Raw genomic sequence first — 18242 nt, forward strand, 5'->3', positions numbered from 1 at the left:
AAGACTTTCCCATGAAATATGGGAATCATATTCCCATGGGAATACAACTTTCCCATCTCTCTCCTTTGAAAACTCCAACCAAACAAGAGGCATCTTATTACTTTTCCGTTGACCACACTTTTCCCCCTTCTTTTCCCGCGAACCAAACGAGCCCTATGTTTGTAGCTGAAAGCACTGTTTTTTCTTTCTTACACCTGAATCTCTTAATCTTATCTCCGTGAAACCGAGGAGAATTTGCTACTTTGAACGCTTTTCAATATATAATACTAAAATAAACAATATATAAACAAATGAAATTTTCATACATCTTATATGTCTTCTTACAATATTCTATTCCTTACTTCCTTCCCATCATCTCTTTCCACCACCACACCCCAGATTCTCCTGATCCTCTCCTCTCATCATCAGTTCCATCAGAGTCCTCCCCATGCATCTAAGCCACCATCATCGATAAGGTCCCTACTACCTTCACCCTTTGCCCTCCTTTTGATTGGAAGTTTCATTCATATTTGGTTAAAGGAAGCAACGTTGCACCATATTTTCAGTAGCATTGTGAAAATAAAAAAAAAACAAAAAATAAACACCGAACATGGTCCAACCTACCGTTATGTCCATTGGCACTGCACCAAGATCCTCTCTTTCTTCATCATCTACTCGGTTAAGTTACCGACCTTATGTCACTTCTCTTAGTCCCGGTTTGGGAGAGCTGTTGGCAGTAGAGCTGTTGGAAGTAGAGCTGTCTGAAGTAGAGCTTTTATAAAAAGATGTTTGCTATTTGGTAACTACATTTCTAAAGTGATGTGACACTTTAACATGTGTTTGGTAAACAAACTGAGATGATATTGCATGGTATTATACAACAAAGCATAATAAAACATAATATATATTAATACATAATATACGATATAGTATAATGTTACTGTAATGTAAAATAATATTATTATAATATAGTAATATGACATTGTATAGCATAGCATAATAGTAATACAATTATTAGAGTAAATTAATTTTTCATAATATAACATAATATTAAATTATTTAACATAATATATTAATGTATTATGATATAATGTAATATATATTATATTTATAGCATAATACAATAATAAAGGTATAAAATATTATAATTATTAGTATAAATTAATTTTTCATAATATAACATAATATTAAATTATTTAAAATAAGATATTAATGTATTATGATACAATGTAATATAATATAATATTTATAGTATAATACAATAATAAAAGTATAAAATATTATAATTATTAGTATAAATTAATTTCTCATAATATAGCATAATATTAAATTATTTAACATAACATATTAATGTATTATGATATAATATATTATAATATTATATTTATAGTATAATACAATAATAAAGGTATAAAATATTATAATTATTAGTATAAATTAGTTTTCCATAATGTAACATAATATTAAATTATTTAACATAACATATTAATATATTATGATATAATGTAATATAATATTATATTTATAGTATAATACAACAATAAATGTATAAAATATTATAATTATTAGTGTAAATTAATTTTTCATCCTTCTAATGACTATTTATCTCTTTAACAGATTCTCTTTACTTAACTATTTGCAATGGCGACAAATTCACTGTACATATCAATATCATAAAGATCATATTATTTTCCACTCACTCATTATTTTATTTTATTTATTTATTTATTTATACATTCATTCGTAAATATATTTATTTATGTATTTATTTATTTATTATTTTATTCATTGAAATATATTTATTTATTATCTTATTTATTTATTCATTCATTCATTCATTTATATACATATTTATTTATGCATTTATTTATTTATTCTTTTCTTTTCTTCTCTTTTTTTTCTTTCCTTTTTCTTCTTTTTTTCCTTTTCTTTTTCTTTTCTTTTTTCTTCTCTTCTTCTCCTTCCTTCCTCTCCCCCTTCCCTTTCTTCTCCTCCCGCGCGGCCGGCGGCGCCAAAAGGGGGCCAGGCCGCGGCGGCCACGGGAGGGAGCCGGGCTATGGCTAACGGCGCCTGCGGTAGTCTCGGCCGCCGCGGCTGGCCCCCTGCGAAGTATTCTCCTCCCGCGAGGTCGATGGCACCGGAAAGAGGCCGGGCCGAGGCGGACGCGAGTGGGGGGCGGGTCGTGGCCGGCGGCGGCCGCAGGAAGCGGAAGGGCAGCCCCCTTCTTCTTCCTCTTCTTCGGTACCTTCCCACTGTGGGGGCGGGGACATCCGTGGCGACTGACCTCCTTCTTTGGCACCTCCCCATCTATGATGGGGACATCGATCGTGGGAAGAGGGAGACCGACCCTTCTTCTCCTTCTTATTCGGCACCTTCCCACTGTGGGGGTAGAGGCATTGGGGGCAGCGGCGGCGGAGAGGAAGGGGGATGGGTGGGAGTGGAAGAGACGGTGAGATGAGTGTTTTGGAAGGAAAAAAAATGAATGAGGTTATTGTGGTCAAAAAAATAGTTTCCCGATAAATCTGAAAACAGCGTTTTCGGAAAGCTCCAAAATTAAGCTTCTCCCTCAGCTTTCTGGAAAAGCTAAAACAGCTTTCCAAAATTTTTACCAAACATCCTTTTTCATCCAAAATTACTTTTGGAGGGTTAAAAAGTACTTTCTGGCCCTCCAAAAGCTCTCCCAAACGGGATCTTAGTTTCAGTTTTTTGAAACTAAAAAAGAAAAATATTAATGATAATACGAATCAGGAAATAAAAGAAACTAGCAATGAATCAAAACCCCACAAGCTAAAACCCTCCAAGAATCCATGAGTAACCCCACTGGAACAAGAAACAGTTAATTTTCACTGGAACTCAAAAAACAAGTGAAGCAAGAATCGAAACCGTAGGTCAGAAACACGCGGCTTTTTTTCAAAACCCTAGAAGGACCAAGGATCTCATGAAAGGAAGAACAAGAAGAGTGAAGGGGAAAAGAAAGAGAGGAGAGATGAGAGATAGAATACCGAAAGCACTGGTGAAGATTTATAGTGAATGGAACTGCCAATGCCTATACCTCCCGTCCGCCGCTCGGCGAGGGGCCTCCTTTCCTTCGACTCTCTCTCTCCGTCGTGTTCTGGAATGGAAGGGGAAATAATGGGTTGGAAAGGTGAGGCCCAATCTATAAGGCATGAGATGCGGTGGGCCCATTCGGATCCATGTAATGCCAACTGTTACAAGACAACCTGCACAAACGTTACGTATAATACCACGCGCGTATAGCATTCTCTTCCCGTCCGTCTGCCGTAATCAAACATAGCATACTAGTGGGGGCTTACCTGTATAAATCTGTGTATGCATTTGTTTTTTAAGAAAGGAAAACACAAGGGGGAGACTTCTTGGCCAGCACAACAGTTGCACTTGAGTGACTCTTGGAAAGCGTTTTCTAAAATATATGACCAACAATTCTCTAGTGGAATCACTCTGCTGTTTTTTTTTCTATATAATACTTTTGTAGAAGTAGATGCAAAGATCTATGTGTGCATATATTTAATCCCACATCACCTATGTATTGAATAAATCTAGAATACTTATACAAAATCAAGAAATCCAAATAATATTTTTTGGCTACTTTTTTTTAGATGATGTCCAGAATTATTTTAAATTGTATCAAAAGGAACCTGGAACATAGCCCATATGGACTAGAATACACTGCAGCACGAGTTTTTTTAGGCCCATCATGGGTTGATTGTAGTACTTATGATTAAATTTACCTAGATTTAACCTTTGTCTGGTATGTAGTGAGAATATTAAAGCTTAAATAGAGAAAGTATGTGAGGACCCATGCTACTATATATTTAGTCTTATATCACTATATATTGTGTAGATTTTGGATATTTATACATAGTCAAAAAGTACAAATAATATCTTTCGGCTATTTTTTTTTTTAAGTGAGATCCTGAAAATAAGATAGAAAATTGTAACTGAAATTGAGCTGGCAATGGGTCTCTAACCCAAATCCTTCATGCTAACTTTCAAAGATTTTACTGGAAATCTACATACATGTCAACTATGCCATCAAAAGATTCTAAAGAAATACTAAAATTGATTTTTAGTTTGTCCTTTTCTCTACGGACAAGGATTGGATTTAATAGGTTATTTTTTGTAGGGTCTCCTTATTTGCTATTAGATCAGTAGAGAGACATTTTTAATTTTCTTTTATTTTTCCATGAAGCCAAAACTAAAATGGCAAGTTATTAGAGTGTCCTTTTTCACGACCTTGGGGAACTCCTTGGCTCCTAAACCCTGTTGTGTGGTTTTTATTCATTTCTCCTTCAAATCATATACAGCATACAGTATGCAATGATCCCCAACCATGCACCCTCTCATTAGCTGACTGATATGATGGGAAAGTGTTCGGTTGGCTGTTCTAAAATTTGGATGTACTAGCATCAAATTTTTATCTACTCTTTCTCTGTGGGGTGGGAATCTACCTCCCATATAATCATGACAAAAGACAGAGGCTATCATCTTAACAAGAATGCATGAAATATATAGTTATTTTGGATTTTCATGGGATGCCAGGAGTGTAACATCAATTGGGTTGAACCAAAAGGGATGGTTCAACGTATAAAACTCCCAGCATTGTGGGGTTTGAAAAGGGTGAAATATACAGACTTATCTCCATATATCCAGAAAGCCTTTCCATGTTTCAAACCTATGTCCTTTTTTTTTTTTTTTTTTTTTTTGTCAAAACGGCAAATTATATAGCTCTAAAGTGAGTACATCCTGCCAGATCACGATAAAGTAAAGAGTACAAATCTGAAGAAATCTCTCCTACAGATGTCCAAAGGAACTCCCCAGAGTGTCGTGCGATGAAGGAGGCGACCCAGTCTGCTACCCTGTTCGCCTCCCGATATACGTGGGCTACCTGGAAGCCACCGAACTCCTGAGCCAGTCTCCGAATCTCTCTAATGAGGGGATGACCATCCCCATATCTATCCACACCTCGGATCCAATCAACCACCACAGAGGAATCCCCCTCCAGTAGCACCCACTCGGCACTAAGGACTCTCTTCGCAAAAGACAAACCCTCCCATGCAGCTCGAAGCTCAGCCCCAACAACTGAGAGACCCATCGTGCGCTGACCCCCTGCTGCCACCATCCTACCCCAGGAGTCCCTGATCACAAATCCAACCCCTCCAAATACACCATCCATCATCATGCTCCCATCGAAATTCACTTTGAGATGACCAAGGGGTGGGGGCACCCAAGAGACGAGGGCGAACCTGGGCGCTGTAAAAGCGGGTGAAGTGCCCCAGATGTCCCTAGCCATCTCATTAGTGAATACCGCTGAGGCTGCCGTGACCTCCCCAACCTGTAATAGAGCTCTATCAACCACCATCCTCGATGAAATCCTCCGACCCTCAAAAATGCCAGCATTCCTGTCCAACCAGATATGGTAAGCCAGATATGCTCTAAGAATACCCTCCTCCCACAAGCTGGGGCTCCGCATAGATCCTCTCAATAAAGAAATCAAGGCCTGAGCCGACTCCACCGACTGGGGCAGGGGAACCGGCGATCTACTCCAGATCTCTCTTGCCCTCGGGCACTGCACAAGAACATGATCAATAGTCTCCTCCACCTCCGTACACACCATGCACCACTGCGAGATCCGTACTCCTCTCCGAACAAGTACGCTTCTGGAAGGTAGGCAACCCCACGCCACCTTCCAGATGAACAAAGCCACACGCGGGTGAACCCGCAACCTCCAAATCCAACCTCCCTCTATCTGCCGACCGGACTCCCTCCTGAATAGGGGAAGAAGATCTCTAGCTCGGACCCGCGTCCGTCCCGACGGCCTCCACACTAGCCTATCTGACTCCTCCCGCAAAAGAGCCGGTAAAGCCAGAATCGCCTCTGCCAGCTACTCTCCAAAAGTCTCCCGAACCAGCCCCTCCCTCCACTGACCCCCAGCCTGGTCATATAAGTCACAAACTCTGCATCCAACCAATCTCGCCGAGTCCACCAGAGTCGGCAGAAGACTAATCGGCTGCTCAGTCACCCATCTGTCCGCCAGAACATCTATCGACCGACCATCCCCAATAGACCATGTAATCTCCGGAAGCACCTGCACAGCTCTGGCACACATCTCCCTCCAGACCGGCGAATGGTGTCGTCCTGCCCGAATCCCCGGAACTAGGGCCCCATATTTGGCCCTCATCAATGAAGACCACAAACTGTCAGGCTCTAGCAGAATCTAGCTACATGAAGTGCCGCTAACGCCTCCCGTCTCACCACCATGGATTGCAATCCCAATCCTCCAGCCCTGGTCGGCTGGCACACCACCTCCCATGCAACCAGATGTATACCGCCTCTGCCACCACTCCCCCCCCAGATGAAGTCCCTAAAGAGCTGCTCAATAGTCCTCAAGACCTCCATAGGGATAAGAGAGTTAGAGAGGAAGTAAGTCGGAATCGCCGAGAGAACTGACCGAACCAAGGTGATCCTCCCCATCATCGACAGTGTGAGTCTCTGCCAGCCCTCCAGTCTCTGTCTGATACTAAGCTCCAAAAAGGTAAGGTCCCTACTGCGAAGCCGCTGCCCTGAGATCGGGATCCCCAAGTATGTCAATATGCCCACCTGCTCCCCCACCCCCAAAATCTCCAGAATGGAATGCTTCGCTGCCACTCTCGTCTTCGGACTGAAACATATTGCTGATTTGGACAAATTAACACACTGCCCTGACACTGCGCAGTAGACACGCAGAATCCTACAGATGACCTGCACGGCCTGCGGAGTCGACCGAGCCAACAATAAACAATCATCAGCATAAAGAATGTGAGAGATCGACACTGCCCCCTCTGCCGGCCTATAGGCCTCTAACTCCTGTGTGGATGTAGCATGTCTAAGAAGCCTGGAGAGCGCATCTGCGCACACCGTGAAGAGCAAAGGAGAAAGAGGGCAACCCTGGCGCAACCCTCGGCTAGACTCAAAGAAGCGGGATGGAGTGCCGTTCACCAGGATGGCGAAGGAGGGACACCGCACACAACTCATCACCCAACTAATCCAAATCTCGGGAAACCCAAACCCCTGCAAAGACTGCTGCAAAAAATCCCATCTCACCCTGTCATAAGCCCGCTCCATGTCAAGCTTAATCCCCATCAGGCTCCTCCTCATCGGGGCCCTACGAAGATCAAACATAAACTCCTGAGCAATAAGCACATTATCTGTAATACTCCGCCCACCCAAAAAGGCTCCCTGCTCCAGACTGATCAACCTCGGAAGAATGTCCCTCAATCTGACTGCAAGTATCTTCGTCGTAGCCTTGTACAAAGTCGAGCACAAACTGATCGGCCGAAAATGCCCCGGCTCAGTAGCATCCTGTCGTTTAGGTATCAGTGTGATAAATGTCCTCTGCCAATCCCTCGACATCATAGCTGTACTAAAGAACTGCTGAATAGCCTCTGTCACTTCCTGTCCCACAATCGACCAATACCTCCTGAAAAACACTGGAGGAAAACCATCCGGCCCTGGAGCCTTTTCCCCTTGAAGAGACCAAACTGACTCCCTGATCTCCCTCTCTGATACCGGCCTGATCAATGCAGCAGTCTCCTCATCCGACACCTGGATCTGAGGCCTCGGGATATCCACTAGACTCCCAACCTGTGTCTGCTCTGTCCATCTAACTCTGAAGAAACTCTCCAAAATCCTCTGTATCGTGTCCGGGTCCTCCATCATCTGCCCATCCTCACCCTTGATAGCCTTGATCCTATTCTGATGCCTCCTAATCACTGTAGACTGATGAAAGAATCTGGTGTTCCGATCCCCTTCCTGAATCCACTGAACCCTTGACTTCTGTCTCCAAAAAATCTCCTGCTGTCTAAGAAGCGAATCATGTAGAGCCAAGTGTGACCTGAGCTCCCCCAACTCCCCCTCCGATAAGCCTCCACTCTGCACCTCCTGAGACTGTAATCTGGATATGACCTCCTCCAAATCCTCTATCCTCCTGAAAATATTCCCCACCTCCTCACGGTTCCACCTCCTCAACCGTCTAGAGGTCAACTCCAACCTCCGGGAAACACGGTACATGGCATCTCCCCGGACGGGCAAACTCCACGCCTCCCTAACCATCTCCCACGACCGAGGGTAGCAGAGCCAGATCTTCTCAAATCTAAACGGGGGGCGAACCGGAGTAAATGTATCCATACTCACTAGTAATGGGCAATGGTCCGATGCAATCCTCGGCAAATGTCTGACGTGATAATCTGGAAAGCACTGAACCCATCCTGCCGTCGCACAAACTCTGTCCAGTCTCTCCCAAACTCGGGCCTGCCCCTATTGATTATTACACCAGGTAAACCTCGGGCCAGAGTAGCCCAAGTCAACCAATCCATTCAAGTCAAGGAAATCCCGAAACTCTTTGACTTTCTTTTTAAAGGTGAAGGCCTTACCCCCCATCTTCTCCTGAGAGTTGGTAATGCAATTGAAGTCCCCTGCTACTAACATCGGTTGGCCCTGGCTGATCAATAGAGATGCCTCCTCCCACAAAATCCTCCTCTCCCTATAGTCTGTGCTAGCATATACCGCTGCAAAGACCCATGGCCTCCGGTTGCCATCCGAGATAACCAAGATTACCTCTTGAGTACACACATTGAAAATGTCAATTCTATAATCATTCTGAGCCCAAGTAACAATGATACCTCCTGAAAGACCTTGAGAATCCACTGCGTAGAAACCCCATGACCTCGGCACGGCCCTCCTTGCCTTCTCTAAACTTCTACCAGATAACCGAGTCTCCAATAAAACACAAATATCCGGGTTGTGCTGGAGCATCAACCTGCGAAAAGCCGGGGCAAAGGAAGGTTTCCCCGCACCATGACAATTCCAAAGTAGAATCTTCATAAATCACTAGGTGGATTGGCGCAACCCAGCTCCCCGGGGCCACACCTACAAGAATCTTCCACAATCATCTCGCCTGTGCTCACCTCCTGAGTTGTAGACCCTCCCTTAACAGCATTCATAATCTGGGCCAATACCATGTTGTGAGCTTCACTATTGGTCTGTGCCAAATGGCACGCTGTGGCACCGGATTCCCCCGCCTCCTCCAACCTCCTCTGATGCCCTCCCTCCTCCAAAGCAGTAATTGAATCCCCGGGACGCCTTGTAATCCCCTCCATAGCTGTAACAATCTGGCTCTGTGCCACATAGCCTGGCACACTGTTCATCGGTTGAAGGGGTTCCGACGGGATGAGCACACAGTGGCTGGCATCGACACCTGCAGCCCCCCCCGCCGCACCATTCCCCTCCACCACCGATCCGCCGCTCGATTCCGACGTCGCCGCCGCAGCCCCCAACTCCGACAAGGAGGCCGCCGCCGATGCCACCCGGAACAGCCGCGCCTTGCCCAAAGCCTTCACTCCCCCGGTGACCGGTAGATGACCGGCCTCTCGGCACACCAGCTCCGCCCGGGGAGGTCTACCGCGTGTCGCCGACAGTGGCGGGGGGGAGCTCTTGCTCCTCCGGCGATTACCCCCCACCTGCCCCCTCATCGGCCCGGTAGATCCTGAGAAGAACCCCGCGGAGCGAGCCGGTCCCAGTACCGGGAGCTTAATAGGGCTCCTCGACCGCTTCCGTGGGCTGAGGCCCGGTCCGCCCGCGCGCCCCGCAGGAATGTTTTTGGGCCCCTCAACGACCCGGCCCGATAACGGTTTGAGCCCACCCACAACCGGCCTGGAGCTTGATTTGGCGCCCAGCTCGGTGCACACACTGAGTTGACTCAGCCCTTCCCCTCCGCTTGTGCCCGCTCCAGCCAACGCCACATCCTTCTCCGGCGTTTTCCTCCGTGCAACCTTTGAGGGTTTCTGCCAGCCCTCAAGGTCTATCGGAGAGACAATCGTAATCGGCTTGTCACCCTTTGAAACCGGATCTGTGCGCAGAGGTGTCGGAACTGGGTCCTGGCTCACCACCGACTCGTCCGCCACCTTCTTCCTCACGGCCGGCTTGGCTGGCCGCTGCTGCCAAATCCTATTCGTCACCAACCAGGGGCCGAAAACCGGTTGCTCCTCTGGCACAGCTACCTCCACATCCACTTGCTCCGGGATTACGCCCTCAGCTGGCATTTTTCCCTTCCGTCGTCTCTTTTCTTCCTCCTCCTCCATTGTCGCTGGGGCGGACATTCTGCAATCCCCCCCAACATGACCAACTCTCCCACAGATGGTGCACGGGGCTGGCAGGTTCTCATAAACGAACCCCTGCCAGAAACTCGCCCCACTCCCAGACGATCGGCCCATAACGAAGGTTCCCGGTTTGAGAGGGGCTGAGCAGTCCACCTCCACCTTCACCCTGGCATATCCGAACCGTCGACCCTGTTCCGTGATGCCGTCCACTGCTAATGGGTTGCCCGCCGCCGCTGCAATCCGAAGAATGGTGGTTGGCTTCCAATAGTCCAGCGGTAACCCCGGTAACCGGAGCCAGACTACCACTCTCCCCACTCCATCCGCACCCGGCACAAAGTTTGGACGCCAACGCTCCACGGCGAGCAATTGACCAGCTACTGTCCAGGGACCATTTAGCAGAGCAGCTTCCCGATCCTGTTCCGTCGCAAACCTCGCCGCCACAAAGCCTTCCAACAGGGGAAAACATTCCACATCATAATCCAGTTTCCCCACTCTCCGGAACTCCTTCGCCACCCACTCCGCCGGTACGCTCCTCCCCAAGCTTCGCACTAACACTGTCGAGCTCCGCCAAATTGCCCTGGTCCCCTCCAACTCCTCCTCCGGGATCTCCACAACCTCAGTGAAACGCCTCTGAAGCGATGCCAGCTCCCGTGCAGAGATCCGGTGGTTGGTCCAAGCCGGTCGTCTCGACATCCCCCTCGTCACATCTGCCCACGACGGGGTCTTCGCAGCACCGCCCGGAAAAGGGTTACCCGATCCCCCCTCCTTCCCCTGCGGTGGCTTCGCCGGTCTTCCCTCCCCAGTAGAGGCCATTTCTTAACCTCCTCCCTTCACACTCGCACAACTGTTTGACTGTTTGCGTCTTAGATCACTCGCTCAGCCTGTTCTCTCCTCACAGGCTCAGACCCTCTCCGGATCCCTGTCTACTCTCCGATGATTCGACGGCGATGACCCCCAAGTTCCCGATGAACGCCGACGCATCGCCCCACCATCTCCCTCAGGGACCCTCCTCTCCGGAGCCCCGTTCCCCTTTTTTTTCCCAGCCGCCAGAACGGCCCACCTATGTCCTTTGGGTTGCAATGAAGCAACTTGATTATTGTATCAAAATTCACCCTCAGTTTTTATAGCGTTCCACCGGTTATTAAAATAATATTGTTCAAAATTCGATATTTTTTATTAAAAATTATTATTTTAATTTATTTTAAGTAACGTGGAGCCGTAGAGGTGAAGCTGACGTCGCCTATATACTTGACCTTTCTTCGAAACTTTTGACTGCCCCCTCGCTCTGCCCCGTTCTATTCCAACGATCCATCAGGATTCGGCGATCGAGAACCTGAGAACTATTTCGGCGTTCGCGCGAGAGGCTTGAAGGGTTATGTGGGGACTTTTATCCTCCCTCCGACTCTCTCCCCTTCTCTCCCAACCGGGATCTGGCGATCGGGCCGCCTTGATATGGAGAACCTGAGCTCTCTTTCGCGCGAGTGGCTTGAACGGATGGCGAGCCGGGCAGTCACAACCCTGGAGTCGGCCTTCTTCTTTGCGCCCCTGCAGCGGCGATCCCTCTATCAACCTCAGCCACCTCCGGAAGACGAGAAGCGACGTGGAGGCAAGCGATCCGTCCCCATTTCGTGTCTTTTCGCCTTTTTGCATTCTTGATTCGGCTACTGATTACTTGTTTCTTGTTTTCAAGTTTGGTTTCGGCGTTCGTTGGTTTGCTGAGATGTTTCTTGGTTTCCGGTTCGGTTTTAGTTGGTTCTTAATTGCTAGTCTGGTTTTAGGGTTATATCTTCTTATTATCTAGCTTGGTCTCGGTGTTCTTTGGATTCCGGTGATTGTTCTTGGTTTCAAGTTCGGGTTTGGTCGGTTCTTGATTTCTAATATGGTTTTAGGGTTAGGCGGTGATCTCCGTGTTATTTCGTGTCCTAGCTATGATTTGTTGGGTTCTAGTTTTGTGATGATCATCTAGTTCCGGGACTTGCCCTATGTGATTTATTCAACATTGTGGAGATTTTGATGTTTTATTTTCGTTCTTGGGGTTTGTTTTTATGCCAATTTCAATAGATTTTGCTGAACATGGTGTTAGATCATTTTCCATATGAATAGGTTGATAGAACTATTTGTTCCTATGATTTTATAAAAGTTTCTTGTTTAGTTTCATGCCAATTTCAATAGATTTTATAAAGGTTGAATTGTTAACATGTCTGATGATGTTTGCATTCTTGTGGAGGTTAACCACTGTTCTGCAGGGATCGGAGTTGGAAATGTATCTAGTCTCTGTGAGATATTTTTTACTGATTGAAGTGGTTTTACTTTATTGCTGATATATCTTTTATATTATTCTCTGTTTTTCCCTTGATTTGCAACTGGCATTCAAAAGGATATTTCTTTTTGATCTTTTGATAGTCTTTGATTTTAATCTTCTACACTATCGCGTGATGATTGGGATAAATTCTCAACGTCTTTGCTGTTTTTGCTTTTCTTGGTTTGAGTGGGATTTGGAGTTTAATTTATGTGTTTGAGTGGGATTTGGAGTTTAATTTGTGTTTGAGTGGGGTTTTGTCTATTTGTTCTGTTGTTATGCAATCATTTGGTTCACACGGAGGTGTAAGCAGTGTGGTTAACAGGGGAATTTCTACAAGCTAGTGTCTGTAAGCATTTTGTTTTGTTAATTGTCTGCTTCCATTTGTTTGCTGATACTTCTTTGAAACATTTGGTACTTGGGTTGGTGATTGAAGTAAAAACTTCTTATTTGTGTTCAGATGGCTTCATCTGTGTATTTATCTTTGTCTGCTTCGCCTAGCTTGCTTGTGAATGCAGTTATTGTAATTTTTATTATCTGCTTTATTTTTCTGGCCGATATACATGTGCAGTCTCTTGCAATAGTTTGATTTCATATTTCTAATTAGTATCCAAGTAAAAAATTCTGTAATTCATGTATCATGAGGTCTGCCTTTGTTATTAACTTTATTTAATGCAGATGTTCAATGTGATTTTCGTCGTTGAATCACTACACTTTTGGATAAGCGATGCTCTCTTACTGCACTTGTTGCTCCATGAAATCCCACTTATTTTCTTCCAAGACGCTGAAGTTATGTGTTTGTGTTTGAATAGGAAAAATTAGATTCATCCATTTTACTTCAATGCTTGTCTCTCATACGCACACACTTAATGCAGATGGCAAATTAGGACTTCTGTAGAGAATTTTGATGATTTGTTGCTACAAGAATCACTGGCAATCTTATTCAATGAAGCTGGCTGCAGCTTTTGATGTTGTAGAATCCATATCTCTTTCGAAAACGTGGCAAGTGGGATTCAAATATGATGTGACTTAGTTTTAGTAATTTGGATAATAATCATATTTAGATGCTTAAAATATTTTTTTATTGATACATTGTGGGTGATGAGGTTGTGTTATTTGTATTTTTGGTACTTATGCATATCTGCCAACTTTATGTTATTGTAAATGGTGTCTACTCCTTGATAGGCATATTTAATGCACCATTCTTTTAAATACAGAAAAAAAGAGAGATACTATAGAAAACAGAGGGGAAAAGGACATAACATATATTGTTGAACATATTTAAGCCTAGAAACACAAATCATGACAAATTATTTATTTTACTGAATTTTTAGTGCTCCTTCATATTTTTACTTTTAGGAGTCCAGCTTTCTTTATTTCCACTTTTTTTAATCAATTAGTTTGTCATCTTTTCATGTGTGAATCAGTTTTAAGTTTATTTTATTTTGTTTCTGATCTGTTCTCTAATAGGGCTTCAGCAATCTGGTCTTTTATGCTTTTCTCAAATATTATTCTATTTTGTTTACTAAAATTTGATTTATTTCTCTTTTATAGTATAATATTTTCTGTTTTTTTGCATCTTTTTTTTCACTTTTGAAAACTCTTTTTTTTTTTTGAGTTTATGTTCTCTCATGTTTATTATATATTTCATTTTACTTTTATATTTTTTATGTTTTCACTTTATTTTAATTTATTTTTAATCTTTTTTATAACTAGTTTCTGAATATTCCATTTTGTATGTTTGTAGAGGGATATAGAGAACTGAAGTTATGATCTTGTAGGAGTCATTCTGCTCTTGTAGTTTGAGTGTCAAATGACACATGATGGTTAGAGGAGTGAAAACAATGAACTCATATTGTTAGAAATGCTCTTTTTTTTTAAAAAAAATAGCTTGTTTGTTGCGACACTGTGCTTAAATCATCCTTTCTTGGGATTGCTGCCATGTGCTAATGTATTATTAAATGCTATTTTTACTGGGGATATTTTGTGGAAGATGAAAGCCATTTTTCTCTACCATATTATGATTTCATCATTATGTCACATATTGTTAGATTCTTCTTGCAGGGATGTTTGATAATTAAAAAATGTGCCAATATATCACTATTCACTGGATGGGATGATTACTGAACTTTTGGTCATTTATTAATCCAGTCGCTCAAAGGTGCCCTCTTGATGATGCAAGTCATTTTCTCTACCATATTATAATTTTACTATTATTCTGACCTGTCTTTTGTGATATGTTATGTTATTCCAAAAGCATGATCAGTGGTAGTTTTGATTATCTTATAATCTTGTTTATGTCCAGCAGAGATTATGAATTATGCCACTTGGACTCTTGGTATATAGGATTCACATTACGCAATTTCTTTGAAAATAATATCCTCTTCTTGCTTGAGCTATGTTTCTCAAGTCTGTGTATCAATCTTAAGGAGTAGAATGTGTGGAAGAATGAGTAAGGGAGACCCTTGCTAAGCAATTGGAGATTATATTCAAAATAATGACTCTGATGGGATCATTCATGAAGCTAATCTGTTATGTCTATTACTTAATCAAGTAAGCGTACTCAGCGAGCTGCCAGACTTGGCCCTTCTGTCAGATTCTTGTGTGGGCATAGAATGAAATATGATCTGCCAATAAACTGCGGATAAATAATTTAATGCATTTTCTTCTGTTGAAATTGTCATTCATACAGACTAGTGCTTGAGACAAATCACTAGGATACATTTTGGTCTTCTAGCAAGACGGAATGCGAAACATATACTTAATAGAGGCAGTCATGTGCAATTATAAGTTCAACCAAGCATGATGTGGAGAGATAGGCTTTTACCAAGCAAAGCGATGTAGTAGTAGAGGAGGAGATATGTCAACAACAATATCTGCAAGTCTTATGAATGTTATCTTTGAAAGATAGAATGCGAAACATATACTTAATAGAGGCAGTCATGTGCAATTATAAGTTCAACCAAGCATGATGTGGAGAGATAGGCTTTTACCAAGCAAAGCGATGTAGTAGTAGAGGAGGAGATATGTCAACAACAATATCTGCAAGTCTTATGAATGTTATCTTTGAAAGATAACCATTTTTCTGCAGTTCTGTCTTGTGCCTTGAGATGCTGTTGAAGTTGTTGAAAGGTTTTCCCTTTCTCTTAAGTTCTAGAAAAATTTGGCGCTTGTGTTGTGATTGCACTTCAATTTTTTGGCTGGTGAGTTCCTTTCAACTTGTAGGAGCTGCTTTTCTTTTTGTATTTTTTGTGGGAAACTTTGGTTGCTGATGACAATGAATTTTTGCAACCCGTAAGTTCTAGCAGAGAACTATCAATGTTAACGCTTCACTTTTTTTGGCTGGTGAGTTCCTTTCAACTTGTAGGAGTTGCTTCCCTTTTTGTATTTTTTGGGGGAAACTTTGGTTGCTGATGACAATGAATTTTTGCAATCTGTAAGTTCTAGCAGAGAACTATCAATGTTAATACATGTATGCAAACTCTGATCTAGCTATTACCATTGAATTATTAAACTTGTGCTTTCATGGGTGTTTGCTAACCGAGCTATTCTTCTTCTTCTAGCTGTATGTGTTTCTATGGATAGGTTTCCTTCTGATTTTTTGAAATATAACAATACAAGAATCTTTGCCGCTCTGCTCTCAAATAGAAGCCAATAATTGTGGTACAGTTTTTGCTGATATCTGAAATTTTTAATCATATTTTTATTTTGAGTAAATTACAAAAACTTCCTTGAGATTACGGATAAGTTACACTTACACCTAATAGTTTGGAAAACCTAAGCTTACCCCCCTGAGGTTTATTTTTATCCGACACTTTAACTCATGACTTAACAGAACATTTGTCAAACCTTTAACATTATGGGACCCAAGTGCCTTGCTAGGAAAAAATTAAGAAATGACTAAAATAATCTTAAGTGACGTAACAATCACCCAAGAATATAAGTAAACGTGTGCATCCTCCTTCCCACCTAAGGGCGGCTATGACTTCTTATATGAGGTTAACGGTTTCACTAATGCCATTAATTTAACTGGGTGTAAGTGTAGGTTTTGCAAACTATTGGGTGTAAATGTAATGAACATAAATCTGGGGGGGGGTGCGGTTTGTAATTTACTCTCTTTTTTTTCATTTCCTTAATAGTTTTCAATGGTTCAGGCCGTGAAGCCTATGGTTCATGTAACATTGTTTTTTCAGGGGAAGGTTCTTGAAGCTTTTAATTGCTAAAAGCCTATATTTGTAAATGATTGTAAATATCTAATAGATCCCACTCTTATGATCTAATTGTGGTATTAATCAAACTTCTTCCTAATTGATGACCGGTTCTCACTTCACATTACATGATGCATCTGTTTCTTTGCCTTTTTTATTCGTGCAAAAAATAGTGATGTTTGGCCACAGATCACAACAAAAATCAGCTTTTAAGTTTGGTGCTTCCTTCAGAATGCTGGTGATTGGAGTTCCATCATGATACCTTTTTGTGCTTTTAGGAGCTCATTTACCTTTCATTTTGTAATCATGATTCATATGAAACCTGAACTTTTCCAAGCTGTTAACATCTTGCTATATGATGAATAGAGGTAACTGAAGTTATTAATCTCATAATAATAGTCTGATCATTTGATTTTAAAAATAAATGGCATTTAATATTTTTCTTGTAGGAGTTAGTTCTGTTGACATGTGGATCTTGTTTGCTCATTCCCTAGTGGGTTTCTGAGATGTATTTGAGGGCGACACGCAAAATTGGTCTTCTGCTCCTGTAAAGAGTCATCTAGTTTCTTTTTCTCCTCTGTTTGTTGTCACGTGTTATTTTTACTTTCTTGTAGTGCTTTCTAAGATGAGTAGTGTAAAAGTTACATGGCTTTATTTGTTAACGTGGTTACAAATTATACAATATGTGAATTTTCCTGCAGGGTTTGTAAAATGGATAGAAGGAATTTCGCTATGAGCTAATTTTCACTTCAGTGGGAGCATATGGATTTTGATCATTCCTTCTAGGATTTTATCCTCCTGCAGATTTTTTCTTGATTTTTTACTAACATCTGTCTTTCATGTTTCAGAAACTTTTTTTTTTTCGGGGCGGGGGTGGAGTGGGGGTTGGGGGGGTGGGGATATTCGGTGGCCTTTACAAGGTTATAAAGGAAGATGATGTATTTGTTGCTCTTCTGGCAGCAGAATATCTTATTCTTTTGTATGGCATGATTAGTGGTAATTTCTAAGTTCTCATATTCTTGTTCACGTCCATTCAGAGATTATGGATGATGATGGTTGCTGTTGCTTTCCTGGCACTTCTCAATTTTGTGGTAGTCAAGGTTGTGGTGTATTATATCTTTTCAAACAGCATTATGTGTGGTAATCTTGAATGATAACTATCCTACTGTGCTGTGCCTTTCTGGTTATTTTGTGTTTCTTGAATTTGTCTGTGCCATGATATATGATTTTTTCCCCTTTTGTTCTGTGCAGACAATTTAGGTTCAGTATTTTGGTAAGTGTTTTGATATCTAATTTATAATCGTTATAATAATATGTATGATGTACTATAAAAATGGTCTTTGCTTTTGGCATGCAATATTTGTGTGCTGGTTTACTAGTAAGAAAAAAAAGTAATAAATATATTATAACAATGACACTGTTTTGGCATTAATATAGTATTTTTGCTTATTAAGCTTTTGAAATTTTTATCCCATATCAATTATGAATGCCGGATTGAATGATATATTGATCACAGAAGCCACAAAGATCTCTATGTTTATTTATTTGAATTTGTTACTTTTTATGTGGCATTGGATCTTGTCGGCTAGGCATTTCTCTGAT

General features: G+C 42.3%; 1 long non-coding RNA gene across 1 annotated transcript in view; it reads left to right on the plus strand.

Moving 5' to 3' along the window:
• Positions 1–18242, plus strand: part of LOC149768661 (uncharacterized) — a 99541-nt gene that overhangs the window by 69139 nt on the left and 12160 nt on the right. The gene's annotated exons all lie outside the window — the stretch shown is intronic.

The sequence above is a fragment of the Phoenix dactylifera genome, chromosome 1 (genome assembly GCF_051530095.1).
Source record: "Phoenix dactylifera cultivar Ajwa chromosome 1, Ajwa_hap1_PhDact_Kaust_v1.1, whole genome shotgun sequence".
NCBI classification, from domain to species: domain Eukaryota; kingdom Viridiplantae; phylum Streptophyta; class Magnoliopsida; order Arecales; family Arecaceae; genus Phoenix; species Phoenix dactylifera.